We start from the raw sequence: 24,347 nt of genomic DNA on the forward strand, positions 1-24,347 counted from the left end.
ACAGAGGCACAGTGAACTTAGTGTATAAACACTTCTCACCCACTGGAATTGTGAAACAGTGAGTTATAAGTGAAATACTCTTGTCTGAAAACAATAGTTGGAAAAATGACTTGTGTCATGCAAGGAGTAGATGTCCTAGCAGACTTGCCAAAACTATAATTTGTTAACAAGAAATGTGTGGAGTTGTTGAAAAACAAGTTTTAATTACTCCAACCTAATTGTATGAAAAACTCTGACTTCAACTGTGTATGAAAATGTTTATTATATTATTATAATACATAATATGATGAATTACATTATAAATTGAACACATGCACTTCAATGTTATATCAATTCAATAAGGAATAAAGCATTTCTCCAACAACATGGAAGTTGTTCCACTCTGTAGACTACTGCTAATCACATCATGTAGCAGGTCAAATCAGATTTTAACACTCTAGATTTGAACAATCACTCATAACATTGGAATATCTAAAGTGAACCTGTGTCATGTTACTAGTTACAATGTTACCAATGATTAGCTGCTAAATCTCTGTCAGAGTAGTCCTACCTAACTGTATGATAAACCATATAACTGAACGTTACAATGTCTGTTCCCGTCAATATTTTCTTAACAATGTATATCATTGGATGTCTTCTCCATGAGGTGTTTCTTGGTGTTCTTCTCCGGCCGGAACAGAATAATAAAGCATTTAGGAACAAATAATAGAAAGAACAACCCAAAGCTAGAGGTGATGATGGCAAAGATCTCCACAGCTACAGTCAACTTCCCTGGAGAGCTGAAATAAGCTGGGATAAAGGTGATCCAGACTGCACAGAATATGAGCATGCTGAAGGTGATGAATTTGGCCTCATTGAAGTTATCAGGCAGCTTCCGAGCCAGATAAGCCAGCACAAAGCACAAGAGAGCCAGGAGTCCTATATAACCCAACACAGCCCAGAAACCAATAGCTGAACCCACATCACACTCTAGAATGATCTTTTCCTTGTAGGTAGTGAGGTTTTTAATGGGGAAGGGAGGGGACAGGACCAACCACAGAGTGCATATCAAAGCCTGGACAAACGTGAAGGACACTACAGTCAATCTCTGCTGTGGAGGACCAAACCATTTCATGACATTACTGCCTGGAAGTGTAGCCCTGAAGGCCATCAACACCACTATTGTTTTCCCCAGAACACAAGAGATGCAGAGGACGAAGGTGATCCCAAACGCTGTGTGACGCAGCATACAGGACCACTCAGAGGGCCGGCCAATGAAAGTAAGAGAACACAGAAAACACAGAGTCAAGGAGAAGAGCAGCAGGAAGCTCAGCTCAGAGTTGTTGGCCCTGACAATGGCCGACGTTCGGTGGTGGTAGAAGACGGTTGACGTGGCGATGGCCAGACAAGCCCCGCCCAAAGAGCAGGCGGTCAGGATGATTCCGAGGACCTCGTGGAAGGACAGGTACTCCACAGGCTTAAGGATACAGATGTCTCTCTCAGCGTTGGGCCAGTACTCCTCGGGACAGATCAGACAGTCTGAAGAATCTGACCAGGACAAAACAACAGACATCAAATGTTAATAATAATAGGTTCAGGTTTTATTTATTTACAAATACATGTCCCACAATGCTGCACTTTTTCAGTTTACAATAAAGAATGTTGAATTAATGTGCAGCTTACATGTGATAATATGAACAGGAACATGATTGACAGGCACTACCTTTGTATTGCTGGTAATATGAATAAACCACTACTTAGTAAACCGTGATAGAAATTACGACACATTTTCTGCCAAATATTCCTATAGTCCTACCTGTGTTATTACTGATCTCTCCCTCTGCACATTGGATACAGTCATAACAGCATACAGGCTTTCCTTTCTGTATAGCCTTACGAGTGCCTGGGGGACAGCTCTCACTGCACACTGACACAGGTACTTGTGTACTGTTCTTTACCCAGGTGATTTCCCTGTTGATGTCAAACCTCTGGTCAGGAGGCAGGGACGCATCATAGCGCCCCACTGTCACAAACTCAATCTTCCCACTCTCCCGTCTCTGCCAGTTGACCAGCTCATAGGTGGCCACTGGGTCCCCGTTGGCATCGAAAGACACCTGGTACCCGTTACGAGAGAAGTTCACCCTCCTCAATCTCTCCAGGACCTGGGGTTTGGAAGGAGAGAGAGAGAGAGAGAGAGAGAGAGAGAGAGAGAGAGAGAGAGAGAGAGAGAGAGAGAGAGAGAGAGAGAGAGAGAGAGAGAGAGAGAGAGAGAGGATGTGAGAGAAGGAGAGAGGTGAGGAGAGATGGAGATAAGGGAAGAGAGAGATGAGTGAGAGGATGAGAGATGGAGAGATAGATGGACAGAGGGGAAGAGAGAGATGAGAGATGGAGAAAGGGGAAGAAAGATGGAAAGAGAAAAATGGAGAGAAGGGAAGATAGATGGAGAGAAGGGAAGATAGATGGAGAGAGAAACAGAAAATTAATTCAACTCATTTTTATCAGATGTGTTACTTCAGAAGAAGTTGTAAAGTATAATGAGAACACCTAGGCCTTCATACACGTAGTCTAAATAAACATATTTATCAGGACATTATACTATCATCTTGTTATTCACCTGTGTTGGCTTCACATTAAGGTTTTTGTCACAGTTCACAGTGGAGTTTTCTCTCTCTTCACAAACGATGCTGTGGATGGCGTGTGCTATGGCATAAACAGCTTTATACACCATGTTAGTGACACGCAGCTGGGATGTATCTGTGTAGGGGGCCTGTAGCTGCTGTATATCCTCACTGCCATCACACACCTTCTCTTCAACCCCAACACCCGTAGAGGTCCCTACAGATAGAGAGAGAGAGAAAGAGAGAGAGAGAGAGAGACAGACAGACAGACAGACAGACAGACAGACAGACAGACAGACAGACAGACAGACAGACAGACAGACAGACAGACAGACAGACAGACAGACAGACAGACAGACAGACAGACAGACAGACAGACAGACAGACAGACAGACAGACAGACAGACAGACAGACAGACAGACAGACAGACAGACAGACAGACAGACAGACAGACAGACAGACAGGCATGTAAATAGATAGATAGACTGATGGATGGATGGATGCATGGATGGATGGATAGATAGATACATAGATACCTGTCTCCAGCCGACAGCCAAAGGCTCCCTCCCAGAACTCAGTGAGCGTGGGAGAGTTGGACACCTTCTGTGGGGTGAGGTCCAGGAGGAAGTCCCTAAGACCGGGGATGACAGAGCGTTGGATGCCAAATCCAATGGCCCCGGCACACAGACCGAAACGCAGCATATCTGGGTCAGTGACCCAGGTCTCGCTCCCGATCCACTGGCGGGGTGGAGAGGGCAGGCGTTCCATCTCCCTCAGCAGGATTCTCATGTCCCCAGAAGATACGAATGCAACCACCACCCGGGCTGTGGAGCTGGGGAACATGATTGTATCATATGCTTAATATGCTGGTCATGTTTGTCATTCATTGGAATGTCTCAGTGAAGTGAACATGAACATTAGTATTAATCAACACTTTTGACATGCTTAAGATATGCAAATCATGTTGGTCTCACAGATCAGCTTTGGGAGAAGAGAGAAATTAAAAACAATAGTATTTTTTATAATTATGGTCTTGCATTTGTATGAATGAAAAGTTCACATGTAATTACGGATCACCTGCGGATCACGTCAGCCACCCGTTGCACTCTGCTGAGTGGGCTGGTACGGGAGAAGGCTTCAGAATACTCTACACAGATGCCTTCCTCTTGTGCTGCCTGTAGGAAAGCAGCCATCCCGTTATTACCGTAGTCAGAGTCGGAACGGACCGCCCCAATCCAGGTCCAGCCGAAGTGCCTGATGAGGTGGGCCAGAGCGGCAGCCTGGAACTGATCACTGGGGATGGTTCTGAAGAAGGTTGGATACTGTTTCTTATCACTCAGACACGCACAGGTGGAAGAGTGGCTCACCTTGGTAAAAACAGACAGTCGAAAACATGAGAAAGAACATCATGTCGGCCAAACGAGTTTCAGTTATTGGCAACTTCCTGCTCTTTTTATTTTGCTATGTAGTTTAATGTTAGGGAGACATTAATAATAATAAGCCAACTCATTGTTTTTCATTATGCCAGAATGAAAAAGGTACACAAAATTGTGACACAAATCCCTGGTCTCCCATAACAACCTAGCCTATGAAAGATAGTCCTCAGATCATGTTTTAATGGCGACAGAAGATCTCCAGACTCATAATCCTCAGTCTATGTTCAAATGCCTAGAGAAGTTCTCCAGACTCATCGTCCTCAGTCTATGTTCAAATGCCTAGAGAAGTTCTCCAGACTCATCGTCCTCAGTCTATGTTCAAATGCCTAGAGAAGTTCTCCAGACTCATAGTCCTCAGTCTATGTTCAAATGGTTTTCTCCACATAATTTCACACAGAAATGTATATTCCTGAAAGAGAGGAGAATATACATTAGGAATACAGTAAATTAAAAGAAGCTGAATTATTTATTTTCACAGGAGTTACCTGAGGAATGCCGAAAGGGCCGATTACGCGCAACATGCTGATGGTAGGTGTGGAGGCAGACTCGCCAACGATAGCTGTCACTGTAGCCGACCCTAAGCACTGTTCTCCAGTATCAAACAGGTGGTCCAGGCCGTTAGCCAGCTGGAAGGCCACTTTCACGGCGATAGGGACCGAGGCGCAGGAGTCGTGCACTTGATAACCAAGCGTGACACCCGGTAGAAGGTAAGAACTGTTGTTTATCTCCTCAACTGCGAAGATCATGGCGCGCGAGAAGCGTAACTCACGGGAATCCATACTGTAAATAGAAGATAGGTGAGTGAGCACCTCCTGACAAATCATAAACTAGCCTATAGAATGTTTCCATGGCAAACAGCCTAATATCTACTATTATTTTCCATACCGTGTATATGACTACACTTTTGTTGTTTGTAATTGAGGACATTGTAGAATAGCCTGCATTTGAAAATGTGATCCTTTGTAACAGTAGGCTTTATCTACTCTCTCAGACACAGACACACTGTTTATCTGTCTTAAAAACACTGTTTGTCGGTCTTTAAACACATTGTTTACCGGTCTTTAAACAAACTGTTTCTCTGTCTTTAAAACACAATTCATCTGTCTACCCATACAGCCGCAGTCCTGTCCCCTGTTCCCTCTTGTGCTCACTGACCTCCCTGTGCACTGCAGGGGCTCAGGCAGGCTGGTGTAGCTGTGATCCACAGTGTGCATATAGTAATGGATGGAGAAAACACCCCCGATGACAAAGTCCCCGTCCTGGGAGAACGCCGGAGGACGAGGGGTGCCTTGGAGCCTGCATCTGATAGACTCCAGCCCAGAGGCAGAGACAGAGGCAGACGAGAGCAAGGCAAGCCCACCAGCCACCACAGCTAGATGTAGTAGAACCAGACTACCAGCCAGACTTGGATCCAGAGCAGGAGCCGGAGAGAGCCTCATTCCCCTGATGTGTAGAAGGTATGGAGTAATACAGCGCCACACAGACCCATATAGGTCAGGATACATCTCTTCTCTGGGTTAAATACCCACCGTACCTCTGTGGGGATTCCTCTGGGTGCCACACTGTGGGTATGGCCATGCCAGGGAGGGAGGGGTTAGAAGCTGCTCTGCTCATTCAGTCAGGTCCTGCTTCTTTCAGATATAGAGACTGCTTGCACCAATGTAAGCCCTAAGTAGACTGTAATGGTTTATATAGACATAAACATACAGTAGACACACTATAACCACCTGGCTCTCTTATATTTCCCCTACTGTCTAGTTCTCTTGGCACGCTGGCTCTCTTATATTTCCTCGGCAGTCTAGTCCTCTAGGCACGCTGGCTCTACACAGTGTTTCCCAGACAGTCTAGTCCTCTTGGCACGCTGGCTCTACACAGTATTTCCCAGACAGTCTAGTCCTCTTGGCACGCTGGCTCTACACAGTATTTCCCAGACAGTCTAGTCCTCTTGGCACGCTGGCTCTACACAGTATTTCCCAGACAGTCTAGTCCTCTTGGCACTGGCTGGCTCTTGGCACGCTGGCTCACAGTATTTCCCAGACAGTCTAGTCCTCTTGGCACGCTGGCTCTACACAGTATTTCCCAGACAGTCTAGTCCTCTTGGCACGCTGGCTCTACACAGTATTTCCCAGACAGTCTAGTCCTCTTGGCACGCTGGCTCTACACAGTATTTCCCAGACAGTCTAGTCCTCTTGGCACGCTGGCTCTACACAGTATTTCCCAGACAGTCTAGTCCTCTTGGCACGCTGGCTCTACACAGTATTTCCCAGACAGTCTAGTCCTCTTGGCACGCTGGCTCTACACAGTATTTCCCAGACAGTCTAGTCCTCTTCTGGCTCTACACAGTATTTCCCAGACAGTCTAGTCCTCTTGGCACGCTGGCTCTACACAGTATTTCCCAGACAGTCTAGTCCTCTTGGCACGCTGGCTCTACACAGTATTTCCCAGACAGTCTAGTCCTCTTGGCACGCTGGCTCTACACAGTATTTCCCAGACAGTCTAGTCCTCTTGGCACGCTGGCTCTACACAGTATTTCCCAGACAGTCTAGTCCTCTTGGCACGCTGGCTCTACACAGTATTTCCTCTACAGGCTAGTCCTCTTGGCACGCTGGCTCTACACAGTATTTCCCAGACAGTCTAGTCCTCTTGGCATGCTGGCTCTACACAGTATTTCCTCTACAGGCTAGTCCTCTTGGCACGCTGGCTCTACACTGGAACCTAGAATGAAACCTGGAGAGGAACCAGGCTCTGAGGGGAGGCCAGTCCTCTTGTGGCTGTGCCAGGTGGAGATTATAACAGTACATGGCCAAGATGTTGAAACGTTAAGAGACAGCAAATGTGGTAGAGTGAGAGAGTCAAAAACAGCAGGTCCGAGACAAGGGACCAGTGACCAGGTCAGGGTTCAGTTGAAACTGGAACAGCAGCACGACCATGTGGATTGAGGACAGCATGGAGTCATCAGGCCAGGTAGTCCGGAGGCATGGTCCCAGGCCGCAGGTCCTCTGAGAGAAGAGAAAGTCAAAGAGAGAAAGAGAGAGAGAATAGGAGGGAGCATACTTAAATTCACACAGGACCCTGGATAAGACAGGAGAAATACTCCAGACATAAGAGTGAACCTAGCCTCCGGACACATAATCTATTGCAGCATAATTACTGGAGGCTGAGACAGGAGGGGTCGGGAGACACTGTGGCCCCCTCTGACTATACCCCCGGACCGGGCCAATCAGGCAGATATAACACCACCCACTGTGCCAAAGCACAGCCCCCACACCACGAAATATCTTTAACCACCAGTTTACTACCCTGAGACAAGACAGAGTATAGCCCACAAAGATCTCCTCCACGGCACAAACCTGACTTGAATGAAACTGTTTGAATGATGTCTGTGAGTAAAACATAACTCATTTGGCAGGCAGAAATCTGAGAAGAAATCCAACCAGGAAGTGGGAAATTTGAGGTTGGTTGTTTTTCAACTCATTCCCTATTGAAGATACAGTGGGATATGGGTCATGTTGCACTTCCTATGGCTTCCACTAGATGTCAACAGTCTTTAGAACCTAGTTTGATGCTCCTACTGTGAAGTGGGGCTGAATGAGAGGGGAATGAGTCAGAGGTCTGGCAGAATGCTTTGAGCTCGTGACGCGCTGTCATGTGAGATAGCTCGCATTCCATTGCTTTTCTATAGACAAAGGAATTGTCCGGTTGGAACATTGTTGAAGATTTATGTTAAAAACATCCTAAAGATTGATTCTATACTTAGTTTGACATGTTTCTACGGACTGTAACGGAACTTTTTGGACTTTTCATCAGACCTTTCGGCTGGACTTGCACGCGCGTTTGGATTTGTCTACCAAACGATCTAACAAAGGAAGGTATTTGGACATACATGATAAACTTTATCGAACAAATCAAACATCTATTGTGTAACTGGGATTCCTGGGAGTGCATTCTGATGAAGATCATCAAAGGTAAGTGAATATTTATAATGCTATTTCTGACTAATGTTGACTACACAACATGGCGGATATCTCATTGGCTGTTTTGGTCTCTGAGTGCCGTACTCAGATTATTGCATGGTCTCCTTTTTCCGTAAAGTTTTTTTGAAATCTGACACAGCTGTTGAATTAAGGAGAGGTTTATCTAAAGTTCCATGTATAACAGTTGTGTCTTTTATCAATGTTTATTATGAGTATTTCTGTGAATTGATGTGGCTCTCTGCAAAATCACTGCATGTTTTGGAACTACAGAACATAACAGGCCAATGTAAAATGAGATTTTTGGATATAAATATGCACTTTATCAACCAAAACATACAGGTATTGTGTAACATGAAGTCCTATGAGCGTCATCTGATGAAGATCATCAAAGGTTAATGATTCATTTTATCTCTATTTGTGCTTTTTGTGAATCCTCTCTTTGGCTGGAAAAATGGCTGGGATTTTAAGTGACTTGGTGGTGACCTAACATAATCGTTTGTGGTGCTTTCGCTGTCAAGCCTTTTTGAAATCAGACACTGTGGCTGGATTAACGAGAATTTTATCTTTACAATGGTATAAAATACTTGTATGCTTGAGGAATTTTAATTATGAGATTTTTGTTGTTTTGAATTTGGCTCCCTGCACTTTCACTGGCTTGTTGGCTGGGTGGGACGCTACCGTCCAACATATCCGGTTGAGACCGAGTCTGCGTCTCTCAACATGGATAGGCAGACCATTCCATAACATTTAAGCTCTATAGGAGAAAGCCCTGCCTCCAGCTGTTTGCTTAGAAATTCTAGGGACAATAAGGAGGCCTTCGTCTTGTGACCGTAGCGTATGTGTAGGTATGCACGTCAGGACCAAATCAGAAAGATAGATAGGAGCAAGTCCATGTAATGCTTTGTAGGTTAGCAGTAAAACCTTGAAATCAGCACTAGTCTTAACAGGAAGCCAGTGTAGAGAGGCTAGCACTGGAGTAAATTGATCAAATTCTTTGGTTCTATTCAGGATTCTAGCAGCCGTATTTAGCACTAACTGAAGTTTATTTAGTGCTTTATCCGGGTAGCCGGAAAGTAGAGCATTGCAGTAGTCTAACCTAGAAGTGGCAAAAACATATTTCTGCATAATTTTTGGATAGAACATTTCTAATTTTTGCAATGTTATGTTATGGAAAAAAGCTGTCCTTGAAACAGCCTTGATATGTTCATCAATAGAGAGATCAGGGTCCAGATTTACTCCGAGGCACTTCACAGTTTTATTTGAGACAACTGTACCACCATCAAGATTAATTGTCAGATCCAACAGAAGATCTCTTTGTTTCTTGAGACTTAGAACTAGCATTTCTGAGTTAAAAAGTAAAACCTGTGCCGCCATCCACTTCCTTGTGTCTGAAACACAGGCTTCCAGGGAGGGCAAATTTGGGGCTTCACCATGTTTCATCGAAATGTATAGCTGTGTATCATCCGCATAGCAGTGAAAATCAACCAAGATGTAAAATAAATAGTGAAAACAATAGAGTTGATTTGTCAGAGGACAAACCATCCACCGAGAAAAACTGATATCTTTCTAACAGATAAGATCTAAACCAACCAGGCCAGAACTTGTCCAAGTAGACTAATTTGGGTTTCAAATCTCTACAAAAGAATGCTGTGATTGATGTTATCAAAAGCAGCACTAAGGTCTAGGAGCACGAGGACAGATGCAGAGCCTTGATCTGATGCCATTAAAAGGTAATTGACCACCTTCACTAGTGCAGTCTCAGTGCTATGATGGGGTCTGGAAGCAGCTCTTTCAGTAGTTTAGTTGGAATTAGGTCCAGTATGCAGCTTGAAGGTTTAGAGGCCATTGCTATTTTCATCAATGTGTCAAGAGATTACAAAACTTGAGTTTCTCCCTTGATCCTAGGTCAGTGTTGCACAGACTCAGGACATCTGAGCTTTGGAGAAATACGCATATCTAAAGCAATGTCCGTAATTTGTTTTCTAATGAAGATGATCTTTTCATCAAAGAAGTTCATGAATTTATCACTTCTGATGTAAAATGTCGTAGAAATTTCCTCTATTTACCAAATCATGGGAGCAAACCACACACACAAGTCAGAGTTAGTTATCAAAGTCCATCTTTAATTATATGAGCTCTGTCACAATCCTGTGACTCTCAGGTAATTCAGTGTCTCTCAGTGAATTCTCTGAGAGCCCCCCCTACATTGCAATAGCATTTTGACTTTCAACAGTTCAGTATCTGTAATGAAAAGTTGAGAGTCCCAACACAATGGCAAATGGGATCCTTTATAGCAAAGATACACAGGATAAGACAGCATAGACATAATAAATCATTCAGCTTTGTCTCCTCTCTCAACCTCAGAACCATAAACCAATCCTCCATATCAACAGGCATATATCAAATTGTCATTTAGATACAACCAATTCTAAATACAACCAATCCTGGACAAACTCACGGAGAGGAGAATGAGGCTATAGGTTAAGATAGAAACAACATTAGAGGGAGCATAGAATGATTCCAGACACTGCCACCCTCCTTTCCCCGCTGGGAAAGGTAGGGAGTAAAAGATATGTTTACACATGATGACACTTTGACCTCTCCCCTCTCTGCGGTCCATGCAACTTAGTCTTGATATAGAACAGATAACTGCAACCCCGCCACAGTATTATACAAAATACCATTCTGATGAGAAGTAACTTACACACATTTGATGAATATAAAACATCTTACATATGTTACCAACAAATTCTGATTATTTCCACAACAAAAATCCATCCTCTCTTGGGGAATGCTGCTTTTTAGTTAGCTTTGCGACAGTATCAAAAATACATTTTGGATTGTTCTTACTCTCCTCTATTAAGTTGGAAAAATAGGATGATTGAGCAGCAGTGAGGGATCTTCGATACTGCACGGTACTGTCTTTCCATTCCAAGCTAATCAGAAGACTTCCAGTTTGGTGTAGTGCCACTTCCGTTAAAATTTTCTGGAAGCTTGCTTCAGGACTCGGTTATTTTCTGTATACCAGGGAGCTAGTTTATAATGACAAATATTTTTCGTTTTTAGGAGTGCGACTGAATCTAGGTATTATGTAAGGTTAAAATAAGTTCCTCAGTTACGTAAGTGGTTAACAGATTGTTGTACTCTGACGTCCTTGGGTAGGTGGAGGGAGTCTGGAAAGGCATCAAGGAATCTTTGGTTTGTTCAAGAATTTGTTGAACTACTTTTGATGATCCTTGATTAGAGTCTGAGCAAATTATTTGTTGCGATTGCAAACATAATAAAATGGTGGTCCGAAAGTCCAGGATTATGAGGAAAAACATTAAGATCCCCAAAATGTATTCCACGAGACAAAACTAGGTCCAGAGTATGAGTAGGTCCGGAGACATGTTGGACAAAACCCACTGAGTCGATGGTGGCTCTGAAAGCCTTTTGGAGTGTGTCTGTGGAGTTTTCCATGTGAATATTAAAGTCACCAAAAATAAGAATATCATCTGCCATGACCGCAAGGTCTGATAGGAAGGAACTCAGAGAGGAATGCTGTATATGGCTCAAGAGGCATGCAAACAGTGGCTATAAAAAGTGAATTAAACCCAGCAAAAAAAGAAACGTCTTCTCACTGTCAACTGTGTTTATTTTCAGAAAACTTAGCATGTATAAATATTTGAATGAACACAACAAGATTCAACAACTGAGAGATAAACTGAACAAGTTCCACAGACATGTGACTAACAGAAATTGAATAATGTGTCCCTGAACAAAGGGGTGGGGTCAAAATCAAAAGTAACAGAAAGTATCTGGTATGGCCACCAGCTAAATTAAGTTCTACAGTGCATCTCATCCTCATGGACTGCACCAGATTTGCCAGTCCTTGTTGTGAGATGTTACTCCACTCTTCCACCAAGGCACCTGCAAGTTTCCGGACATTTCTTGGGGGATTGGCCCTAGGTCACACCCTCTGATCCAACAGGTCCCAGACGTGGTCAATGGAATTGAGATCTGGGCTAAACAGCTTTGAGATTGCCTGCAATGACAACAAGCTCAGTCCGATGATGCTGTGACACACCACCCCAGACCATGACAGAGTACAGGCCTCTGTGCAACACTCACTCCTTCGACAATAAACGCGGAACCAACCATCACCCGTGGTGAGACAAAACCGCAACTCGTTTTGCCAGTCCTGTTTGGTCCAGCGACAGTGGGTTTGTGCCCATAGGCGACATTGTTGCCGGTGATGTCTGGTGAGGACCTGCCTTACAACAGGCCTACAAGCCCTCAGTCCAGCCTCTCTCGGCCTAGTGCGTACAGTCTGAGCACAGATGGAGGGATTGTGCATTCCTGGTATAACTGGTGTAACTCGGGCAGTTGTTGTTGCCATCCTGTACCTGTCCTGCAGGTGTGATGTTCGGATGTACCTATCCTGTGCAGGTGTTGTTACACGTAGTCTGCAACTGTGAGGACAATCAGCTGTCCGTCATGTCTCACAGTACGGACATTGCAATTTATTGCCCTGGCCACATCTGCAGTCCTCATGCCTCCTTGCAGCATGCCCAAGGCACGTTCACGCAGATGAGCAGAGACCCTGGGCATCTTTCTTTGGGTGTTTTTCAGAGTCAGTAAAAAGGCCTCTTTAGTGTCCTAGGTTTTCATAACTGTGAAATGTATTGCCTACCATCTGCAAGCTGTTAGTGTCTTAACGACCGTTCCACAGGTGCATGTTCATTGACTATGTATGGTTCATTGAACAAGCATGGGAAACAATGTTTAAACCCTTTACAATGAAGTTATTTGGAATTTTACAAATTATCTTTGAAGTACAGGGTCCTGAAAAATGGACGTTTCTTTTTTGCTGAGCTTAGTAGGCTGCATAGATTTTATGACTAATTCATCTACAGTCTAGTCCTCTTGGCAGGCTGGCTCTAAACAGTATTTCATCTACAGTCTAGTCCTCTTGGCACGCTGGCTCTAAACAGTATTTCCCAGACAGTCTAGTCCTCTAGGCACGCTGGCTCTAAACTGTATTTCATCTACAGTCTAGTCCTCTTGGCACTCTGGCACTACACAGTATTTCCCCTACAAGGTGGGCTTTATTGGTGTCATACTTTTTCTCCATCCCAAGACTTGAAAATGGCTATCTAACAATAATCAACAACCGACTTGAAGATTTAAAAAAATGTTTGTAGGAAAATATTATACAATCCAGTTGTGAAAAGCTTTTAGAGACTTACCCAGAAAGACTCACAGCTGTAAAATCGCTTCCAAAGGTGATTCTTAATGTTTTTGTCACGACTCCAACCGAAGGTGGCTCCCCTTCCCGTTCGGGTGGCGCTCGGCAGTCATCGTCGCTGGCCTACTAGCTGCCACTGATTCTTTTCTCCCCTCCTTATGTGTTTATTGATTACACCTGTTTTGAGTTGGTTGTATTAGTTGAGCTTTTTTAGTCAGCCGGCCCGCCCGTTTCTTTGTGCGGGATTGATCATTATAACCCTGGTGTTTGCTACAGACGAACGTGTTCGTGTATTTAGTGCTGGACTGTTTTCGTTCCGTGTCTGGGACATTTTGTTTGAGCACCCAAAAGTGGGGTGGCCGTGGTTCACTGTGTGTGCATTAAAGGAGCACCTTATTGAACTCTCTGCTTTCCTGCGCCTGACTTCACCCTCACAACACCCAGTACCTTACAGTTTGTATACACAGTGTATATTATACATTATATGAGACGTACTATACGTTTTATGGAACACAAAGTGTATACAGTACCTTCAGAAAGTATTCACTCAGGGGTGATTTCTGTATTTCAATTTCTATAAATTTGCTAAAATGTCTAAAAACATGTTTTTACTTTTTCATTGTGGGTAGATTTGTGTGTAGATGGGTGAGAAAAAACATGTATTCATTCAGTTTGTAACAAAAAACTCAATGTAGAATAAGTCAAGTAGTATGACTACTTTCTGAAGGCACTGTGTGCTTTTGTGTTACATAATATGTATAGTATATCCCATAAAGGCTAAAATATACTAAGAATAGACACAAGAGGTATGTGGCAGGGTCTACAGTCAATCACGGATTACAAAAAGAAAACCAGCCCAGTCACAGACCAGGATGTCTTGCTCCCAGGCAGACTAAATAACTTTTTTGCCCGCTTTGAGGACAATACAGTGCCACTGACACGGCCCGCAACTAAAACATGCGGACTCTCCTTCACTGCAGCCGACATGAGGAAAACATTTAAACGTGTTAACCCTCGCAAGGCTGCAGGCCCAGACGGCATCCCCAGCCGCGCCCTCAGAGCATGCGCAGACCAGCTGGCTGGTGTGTTTACGGACATATTCAATCAATCCCTATCCCAGTCTGTTGTTCCCACATGCTTCAAGAGGGCCACCATTGTTCCTGTTCCCAAGAAAGCTAAGGTAACTGAGCTAAACGACTACCGCCCCGTATCACTCACTTCCGTCATCATGAAGTGCTTTGAGAGACTAGTCAAGGACCATATCACCTCCACCCTACCTGACACCCTAGACCCACTCCAATTTGCTTACCGCCCAAATAGGTCCACAGACGATGCAATCTCAACCACACTGCACACTGCCCTAACCCATCTGGACAAGAGGAATACCTATGTGAGAATGCTGTTCATCGACTACAGCTCGGCATTTAACACCATAGTGCCCTCCAAGCTCGTCATCAAGCTCGAGACCCTGGCTCGAGACCCTGTGCAACTGGGTACTGGACTTCCTGACGGGCCGCCCCCAGGTGGTGAGGGTAGGCAACAACATTTCCACCCCGATGATCCTCAACACTGGGGCCCAACAAGGGTGTGTTCTGAGCCCTCTCCTGTACTCCCTGTTCACCCACGACTGCGTGGCCACGCACGCCTCCAACTCAATCATCAAGTTTGCGGATGACACAACAGTGGTAGGCTTGATTACCAACAACGACGAGACGGCCTACAGGGAGGAGGTGAGGGCCCTCGGAGTGTGGTGTCAGGAAAATAACCTCACACTCAACGTCAACAAAACTAAGGAGATGATTGTGGACTTCAGAAAACAGCAGAGGGAACACCCCCCTATCCACATTGATGGAACAGTAGTGGAGAGGGTAGTAAGTTTTAAGTTCCTCGGCGTACACATCACAGACAAACTGAATTGGTCCACCCACACAGACAGCATCGTGAAGAAGGCGCAGCAGCGCCTCTTCAACCTCAGGAGGCTGAAGAAATGTGGCTTGTCACCAAAAGCACTCACAAACTTCTACAGATGCACAATCGAGAGCATCCTGGCGGGCTGTATCACCGCCTGGTACGGCAACTGCTCCGCCCACAACCGTAAGGCTCTCCAGAGGGTAGTGAGGTCTGCACAACGCATCACCGGGGGCAAACTACCTGCCCACCAGGACACCTACACCACCCAATGTCACAGGAAGGCCATAAAGATCATCACGGACAACAACCACCCGAGCCACTGCCTGTTCACCCCGCTATCATCCAGAAGGCGAGGTCAGTACAGGTGCATCAAAGCTGGGACCGAGAGACTGAAAAACAGCTTCTATCTCAAGGCCATCAGACTGTTAATTAAACAGCCACCACTAACATTGAGTGGCTGCTGCCAACACACTGACTCAACTCCAGCCACTTTAATAATGGGAATTGATGGGAAATGATGTAAAATATATCACTAGCCACTTTAAACAATGCTACCTAATATAATGTTTACATACCCTACATTATTCATCTCATATGTATATGTATATACTGTACTCTATATCATCTACTGCATCTTTATGTAATACATGTATCACTAGCCACTTTAACTATGCCACTTTGTTTACATACTCATCTCATATGTATATCCTGCACTCAATACCATCTACTGTATCTTGCCTATGCCGCTCTGTACCATCACTCACTCATATATCTTTATGTACATATTCTTTATCCCCTTACACTTGTGTCTATAAGGTAGTAGTTTTGGAATTGTTAGCTAGATTACTTGTTGGTTATTACTGCATTGTCGGAACTAGAAGCACAAGCATTTCGCCACACTCGCATTAACATCTGCTAACCATGTGTATGTGACAAATAAGATTTGATTTGATTTGATTTGGAATACTAAGAATATTAAGAATACATGTTTTTTCCATGATAGTCTGACCAGGTGAATCAGGGTGAAAGATACGATCCGTTATTGATGTCACTTGTTAAATCCATTTCAATCAGTATAGATGAAGGGGAATAGTTTTAAGCCTTGAGACAATTGGGACATGGATTGTGTATGTCAAATCAAATTAAATCAAATCAAATTGTATTGGTCACATACACATGGTTAGCAGATGTTAATGCAATTGTAGCGAAATGCTTGTGCTCCTAGTTCCGACTATGCAGTAAAATCTAACAAGTAACAAGTAATCTAACAAATTCACAAAATCTACCTTATTTACACAAATGTAAAGGTATGAATAAGAATATGTACCTATAAATATATGGATGAGTGATGGCTCTGCAGCATAGGCAAGATGCAGTAGATGGTATAGAATACAGTATATACAGTGGGGCAAAAAAGTATTTAGTCTGCCACCAATTGTGCAAGTTCTCCCACTTAAAAAGACGAGAGAGGCCTGTAATTTTCATCATAGGTACACTTCAACTATGACAGACAAAATGAGAAAAAAAAATCCAGAAAATCACATTGTAGGATTTTTTATGAATTTATTTGCAAATTATGGTGGAAAATTACTTTATTTTTATTTTTAAGTTACAGATCCAGTTGCAGCGTGTTCAGACGAATCTTTTTGAATTGTGTTTCCGAGCTATGTGTCACGACTTCCGCCGAAGTTGGCTCCCCTGCCTGTTCAGGCGGTGCTCGGCGGTCGTCGTCACTGTCCTACTAGCCACTACTGATCCCTTTTTCGTTTGTCTGTTGGTTTTGTCTTATTAGTTTCACCTGTGTGTATTTTAGTTTATTCGCGTCCTTATATATAGTAGGTTGATCCGCCCTTGTTTTGTGCGGGATTGTTTTTGTTACTCTGTTGTATGGTAGTTTTCGTGTGGTTATTCTCCGGACTATTTTGGTCCTGTGTTTGGGCTGGTAAATTGTATGTGCCCTGTATGTTGGCGTGCGCCGGAGAATAAATTGACAATCTACTGAACCCTGCTCTCTGCGCCTGATTCCACCCACCACTCCTAGTAAATCGTGACACTATGCGAGATTTCTGGGATTTCAACCCTCTGTAAATAAGTCAGTTCTTAACCTAAAGACTTAAAACTCAATATTCTATAAGTGCCTACCCCAAGGAGGATATGTGTTCACTTTCAGCTTCCTGAGTAAATCGAAAGTGCCTTAAAATGGTGTCATTTTAAAATGGGGCACTTAAAATGGTGCTGTTTCGAAGGGTTAAAAAGGTCCCCGTAGCAAGGCATGGAAAAAAGTGGATTTTCAGCACCAATTAAAGTCTTGCTCGGGCACCAAATGACCTATCGAGCCAAAACTTGGGATTCGGGGTCGCCTCAGCTAGGCCTACACAAAATGTCAGAACTGGACCCGCAGCTAGAACGTAACTTCGTGTTTTATGTTTTTATTATGGTTTGAACAGAAGGCGCTGTGAATTTTGGGCCAGCTCTGAAATATGTGATAGTTGGCTTCTAAACGAGTTGGAAAAAAGTGGGTGTGGTGTCAGTTTGTATCAGTTTGGTTTCAAAATTATATCTAATTGACTGATGGACGGTGACTTGCTGGCTGACTTTTGTCCATTTGTAATATGTTTAAACAGTTAGGTACCATCACCAAAATGACATTCTGAAATCAACACCAACGAGTGATGGAGAGGATCCAGAATCACTGCCCGGCCATCCCGAGTTCATCGGGCCAGTCAATTTTGCATTTCTGCAGGATTTTTGAGCATGACAAATCGTGATGGTGAATGCCCATTGAAACATATTGCAAATGCACGTGCATTTGCAATATGATTCAACAGTGAAAAACATAACCAAATGGACATGATGAAATCAACACAACGAGCGATGGATAGGAACCACTATCACAGCCCGGTCATCCCGAATTCATCAGGCCAGTCAATTTTGCATTTCTGCAGGATTTTTTGAGCATGACAAACTTGTGATGGTAAATGCACATTGATACATGCTGCAAATGCACAGCCGTGCACCTGGTGATTGGAACGGGTTACCAGAGAGAAGTGACTTCGTTACTGCCCTTCTTGACCCTTGGCCACCCTCCAAAAGTCCTCGCCTGACTGTGCATGGAGATGCACTCACACCTGCTTGCTGCCATTCCTGAGCCATCTCTGTACTGATGGTGCCCCAATCCCGCAGCTGAATCAACTTTAGGAGACGGTCCTGGCGCTTGCTGGACTGTCTTGGGCGCCCTGAAGCCTTCTTCACAACAATTGAACTGCTCTCCTTGAAGTTCTTGATTACGGCACATGCTTCCCTGCAGGTAACCATGGTTGACAGAGGAAGAACAAAGATTCCAAGCACCACCCTCCTTTTGAAGCTTCCAGTCTGTTATTCAAACTTAATCAGCATGACAGAGTGATCTCCAGCCTTGTCCTCGTCAACACGCACACGTGTGTTAACTAGAGAAACACTGACATGATGTCAGGTGGTCCTTTTGTGGCAGGGCTGAAATGCAGTGGAAATGTTTTTTGGGATTCAGTTCATTTGCATGGCAAGGAGGGATTCATCTGATCACTCTTCATAAGATTCTGGAGAATATTCAAATTGCTATCATACAAACTGAGGCAGCAGACTTTGTGAAAATTAATATTTGTGTCATTCTCAAAACTATTGGCCATGACTGTATAGTATGGGGACACTTTAGTGCCAAATATAAGGATGTAACCCCCACGTGTTAAATTAAAAAATGTATTTATACATTCTGATCTTTCTTATTCCTCTCAGATAAAGGACAGACACTTGAGAACAAGCTTCCTTTAGAGCCAGCGTGCCAAGAGGACAAGACTGTAGAGGAAATATAAGAGAGCCAGATGGTTATTGTGTGTTTACTGTATGTTTACATCTATCTAAACCATTACAGTCAACGTAGGGCTGATGCTGCTGCATTTTCCCTCTATAGCTGAAAGAAGCAGGACCTGACTGGGTGAGCCTCTAACCCCTCCCTCCCTGGCATGGCTATACCCACAGTGTGGCCCCTAGAGGAATCCCCACACAGGTTCAGTGGGTATTTAAATGAGATTAGAGAGGTAACCTAACCTATGTGGGTCTGTGTGGCACTGTAGTACTCCGTACCTTCTACACATCAGGGGAATGAGGCTGTCTCCGGCTCCTGCTCTCGATCCAAGTCTCGCTGGTAGTCTGGTTCTACTCCATCTAGCTGTGGTGGCTGGTGGGCTCGCCTTGCTCTCGTCTGCCTCTGCCTCTGACTCTGCCTCTGCCTCTGGGATGGAGTCTGTCAGATGCAGGCTCCAAGGCACCCCTCGTCCTCCGGCGTTCTCCCAGGACGGGGACTTTGTCATCGGGGGTGTTTTCTCCATTCATTACTATATGCACACTGTGGATCACAGCTACACCAGCCTGCCTGAGCCCCTGCAGTGCACAGGGAGGTCAGTGAGCGCAAGAGGGAACAGGGGACAGGACTGTGGCTGTGGCTGTGTGGGGAGACAGATAAATTGTGTTTTAAATACAGAGGAACAGTGTTTTGAAGACAGATAAACAATATTTTAAAGACAGATTAACTGTGTTTTAAAGACATATGAAAATCATTTAAAGACCAATAAACCGTGTTTTTAAGACAGATTAAAAGTGTGTTTGCATCTAAGAGAGTAGATAAAGCCTACTGTTACAAAGGGTCACATTTTCAAAATGCAGGCAATACTACAATGTCCTCAATTACTGATAACAAAAGTGTAGGCCTATAGACAGTAAAATATGACTAGATATTAAGATGTTTGCCCTCGTATAACCATGTATTCTATAGGCTAGTTTACCATTTATTCAAGAGGTGCTCACTTATCTATCTTCTATTTACAGTTTGGATTCCCGTGAGTTGCGCTTCTCACGCGCCATGGTCTTCGCAGTTGAGGAGATAAACAACAGTTCAGACCTTCTACCAGGTGTCACACTCGGTTATCAAGTGCATGACTCCTGCTCCTCGGTCCCCATGGCTGTAAAAGTGGCCTTCCAACTGGCTAACGGCCTGGATCCCATGTTTGATACCGGAGAACAGTGCTCTGGATCGGCTACGGTGACAGCTATCGTGGGCGAGTCTGGCTCCACACCAACCATCAGCATGTTGCGCATCATCGGCCCTTTCGGCATTCCTCAGGTAAACTCCTGTGGAAAGAAATCTAATATTCTCCTCTCTTTCAGGAAATAAATCCTCTTTTAACCTCCTCTATTCCAACTGTATTCTCTCTTTCAGGAACATACATTTCTGTGTGAAATTATGTTGAGAAAGTTTGGAGAACTTCTATAGGCATTTTAACATGATCTGAGGAATATGAGTCTGGAAAATGTCTGGAGGCATTTAAACATGATCTGATCTTTCATAGGCTAGGTTGTTATGGGAGACCAGGGATTGTTGTCACACCTTTTACTCATGTTTTTTACAGAACCAGTATGTCTTATTGTACTATTGTCAATATGAATAGAATGACCAAGGTCTTGGGTCGAAACGTCTTTTTCATTCTTGCAAAACGAAAAACAATAAACCGGCTTATTTTTATTATCTCCCTAACATCAAACTACATAGCTAAAGAAAAAAAGTAGGAAGTAGCCAATAACTGAGACTCGTTTGGCCGACATGATTTTCTTTCTCATGTTTCGACTGTCTGTTTTTACCAAGGTGAGTCACTTTTCCACCTGTGCGTGTCTGAGTGATAAGAAACAGTATCCAACCTTCTTCAGAACCATCCCCAGTGATCAGTTCCAGGCTGCCGCTCTGGCCCACCTCATCAGGCACTTCGGCTGGACCTGGATTGGGGCGGTCCGTTCCGACTCTGACTACGGTAATAACGGGATGGCGGCATTCCTACAGGCAGCACAAGAGGAGGGAATCTGTGTGGAGTATTCTGAAGCCTTCTACCGTACCAACCCACTCAGTAGAGTGCAACGGGTGGCTGACGTGATACGCAGGTGATCCATGATTACTTGTGAACTTTTCATTCACACAAATGCAAGACCATAATTATAAAAGCTGCAGTTATTAATTTCTCTCTTTTCCCAAAGCTGATCTGTGAGACCAACATGATTTGCATATCTTAAGCATGTGAAATGTGTTATTTAATGCTAATGTTCATGTTCACTTCACTGAGACATGCCAATTAATGACAAACAGAAGCATATTTTATGATATAATCATGTTCCCCAGCTCCACAGCCCGGGTGGTGGTTGCATTTGCAGCCACTGGGGACATGAGGATCCTGCTGAGAGAGTTGGACCGCCTGCCCTCTCCACCCCGCCAGTGGATCGGAAGCGAGACCTGGGTCACTGACCCAGATATGCTGCGCTTTGCAATGTGTGCCGGGGCCATCGGATTTGGCATCCAACGCTCTGTCATCCCTGGTCTTAGGGACTTCCTTCTGGACCTCTCCCCACAGAAGGTGTCCAACTCTCCCCTGCTCACTGAGTTCTGGGAGGGAGCCTTTGGCTGTCAGCTGGGTATCTATCTATCTATCTATCTATCTATCTATCTATCTATCTATCTATCTATCTATCTATCTATCTATCTATCTATCTATCTATCTATCTATCTATCTATCTATCTATCTATCTATCTATCTATCTATCTATCTATCTATCTATCTATCTATCTATCTATCTATCTATCTATCTATCTATCTATCTATCTATCTATCTATCTATCTATCTATCTATCTATCTATCTATCTATCTATCTATCTATCTATCTATCTATCTATCTATCTATCTATCTATCTATCTATCTATCTATCTATCTTCCTATCATTCTGTCTCTCTCTCTCTCTCTCTCTCTCTCTGTCTGTCTGTAGGGACCTCATCTACAGGTGTTGGGGTTGAAGAGAAGGTGTGTGATGGCAGTGAGGATATACAGCAGCTACAGACCCCCTACACAGATACATCCCAGCTGCGTGTCACTAACATGGTGTATAAAGCTGTTTATGCCATAGCACACGCCATCCACAGCATCGTTTGTGAAGAGAGAGAAAACTCTACTGTTTACTGTGACAATCACCTCCATGTGAAACCAACACAGGTGAATGACAAGACAATAGTATAATGTCCTGATATATATGTTTATATTGACTACAAGTATGAAGGCCTAGGAGCTCTCATTATACTTTACGGCTGGTTTTGAAGTAACACCTTTGAAAAATATACAAGGTAAATGAAAGTTATGTTTCTCTCTCTCCTTCTCTCATCCCCTTACTCCATCTCTATCTTCCCTTATCTCCATCTCTCTTCCCCTCTCTGAATCTATCGCTCCATCTCTCTTCCCCTCTCTCCTTCTCTCTCGTCCCCTCTCTCTTCCTTGCCCTTTTAACCCCCAGGTCCTGGAGAGATTGAGGAGGGTGAACTTCTCTCAAAATGGGTACCAGGTGTCTTTCGATGCCAACGGGGACCCAGTGCCCACATATGAGCTGGTCAACTGGCAGATAGGAGAGAGTGGGAAGATGGAGTTTGTGACAGTGGGGCGCTATGATGCGTCCCTGCCTCCTGACCAGATGTTTGACATGGAGAAGGAAATCACCTGGGTAAAGAACAGTACACAAGTACCTGTGTCAGTGTGCAGTGAGAGCTGTCCCCCAGGCACTCGTAAGGCTGTACAGAAAGGAAGGCCTGTATGCTGTTATGACTGTATCCAATGTGCAGAGGGAGAGATCAGTAATAACACAGGTAGGACTATAGGAACAGTTGACAAAAATGTGTATTAATTTCTATCACTGTAAAGTAGTGGTTTATTCATATTACCAGCACTAGAAAGGTAGTATCTGTCAATCATGTTACTATTCTTAATATCTCATGTAAGCTGCACATTAATTCAACATTCTTTATTGTAAACTGAAAAAGTGCAGCATTGTGGGACATGTATTTGTAAATAAATAAAACCTGAATCTATTATTATTAACATTTGATGTCTGTTGTTTTGTCCTGGTCAGATTCTTCAGACTGTCTGATCTGTCCCGAGGAGTACTGGCCCAACGCTGAGAGAGACCTCTGTATCCTCAAACCTGTGGAGTTCCTGTCCTTCCACGAGGTCCTCGGAATCATCCTGACCACCTGCTCTGTGGGCGGGGCTTGTCTGGCCATCGCCACGGCAACCGTCTTCTACCGCCACCGAACTTCAGCCATCGTCAGGGCCAACAACTCTGAGCTGAGCTTCCTGCTGCTCTTCTCCTTGACTCTGTGTTTTCTGTGTTCTCTTACTTTCATGGGCCGGCCCTCTGAGTGGTCCTGTATGCTGCGTCACACAGCGTTTGGGATCACCTTCGTCCTCTGCATCTCTTGTGTTCTGGGGAAAACAATAGTGGTGTTGATGGCCTTCAGGGCTACACTTCCAGGCAGTAATGTCATGAAATGGTTTGGTCCTCCACAGCAGAGATTGACTGTAGTGTCCTTCACATTTGTCCAGGCTTTGATATGCACTCTGTGGTTGGTCCTGTCTCCTCCCTTCCCCATTAAAAACCTCACTACCTACAAGGAAAAGGTCCTTCTCGAGTGTGACTTAGGCTCTGTAGGGGCATTCTGGGCTGTGTTGGGTTATATAGGACTCCTGTCTCTCTTGTGCTTTGTGCTGGCTTTTCTGGCTCGGAAGCTGCCTGATAACTTCAATGAGGCCAAATTCATCACCTTCAGCATGCTCATATTCTGTGCAGTCTGGATCACCTTTATCCCAGCTTATGTCAGCTCTCCTGGGAAGTTTACTGTAGCTGTGGAGATCTTTGCCATCATCACCTCTAGCTTTGGGTTGTTCTTTCTATTATTTGTTCCTAAATGCTTTATTATTCTGTTCAGGCCGGAGAAGAACACCAAGAAACACCTCATGGAGAAGACATCCAATGATATACGTCATTAAGAAATGATTGAGTGGAAAAAACATTGTAACGTTCAGTTATATGGTTTATTATACAGTTAGGTAGGACTACTCTGACAGAGATAAACAACAATTTAGCAGCTAATCATTGGTAACATTGTAACTATTAACGTGTAACAGGGTCACTTTAGATATTCCAATGTTATGTGAAATTGTTCAAATCTAGAGTGTTAAAATCTGATTTGACCTGCTACATGATGTGATTAGCAGTAGTCTACAGAGTGGAACAACTTCCATGTTGTTGGAGAAATGCTTTATTCCTTATTGAATTGATATAACATTGAAGTGCATGTGTTCAA

General features: G+C 44.0%; 2 pseudogenes; one reads left to right on the forward strand and one right to left on the reverse strand.

Annotated features, from left to right (window-relative positions):
- Nucleotides 1-24,145, forward strand: part of LOC112267309 — a 115,748-nt pseudogene extending 91,603 nt beyond the window's left edge.
- LOC112267310 lies at nt 551-5,263 on the reverse strand (annotated as a pseudogene).
- Nucleotides 24,146-24,347: the final 202 nt, after the last annotated feature.

The sequence above is a fragment of the Oncorhynchus tshawytscha genome, linkage group LG14 (genome assembly GCF_018296145.1).
Source record: "Oncorhynchus tshawytscha isolate Ot180627B linkage group LG14, Otsh_v2.0, whole genome shotgun sequence".
Classification (NCBI taxonomy): domain Eukaryota; kingdom Metazoa; phylum Chordata; class Actinopteri; order Salmoniformes; family Salmonidae; genus Oncorhynchus; species Oncorhynchus tshawytscha.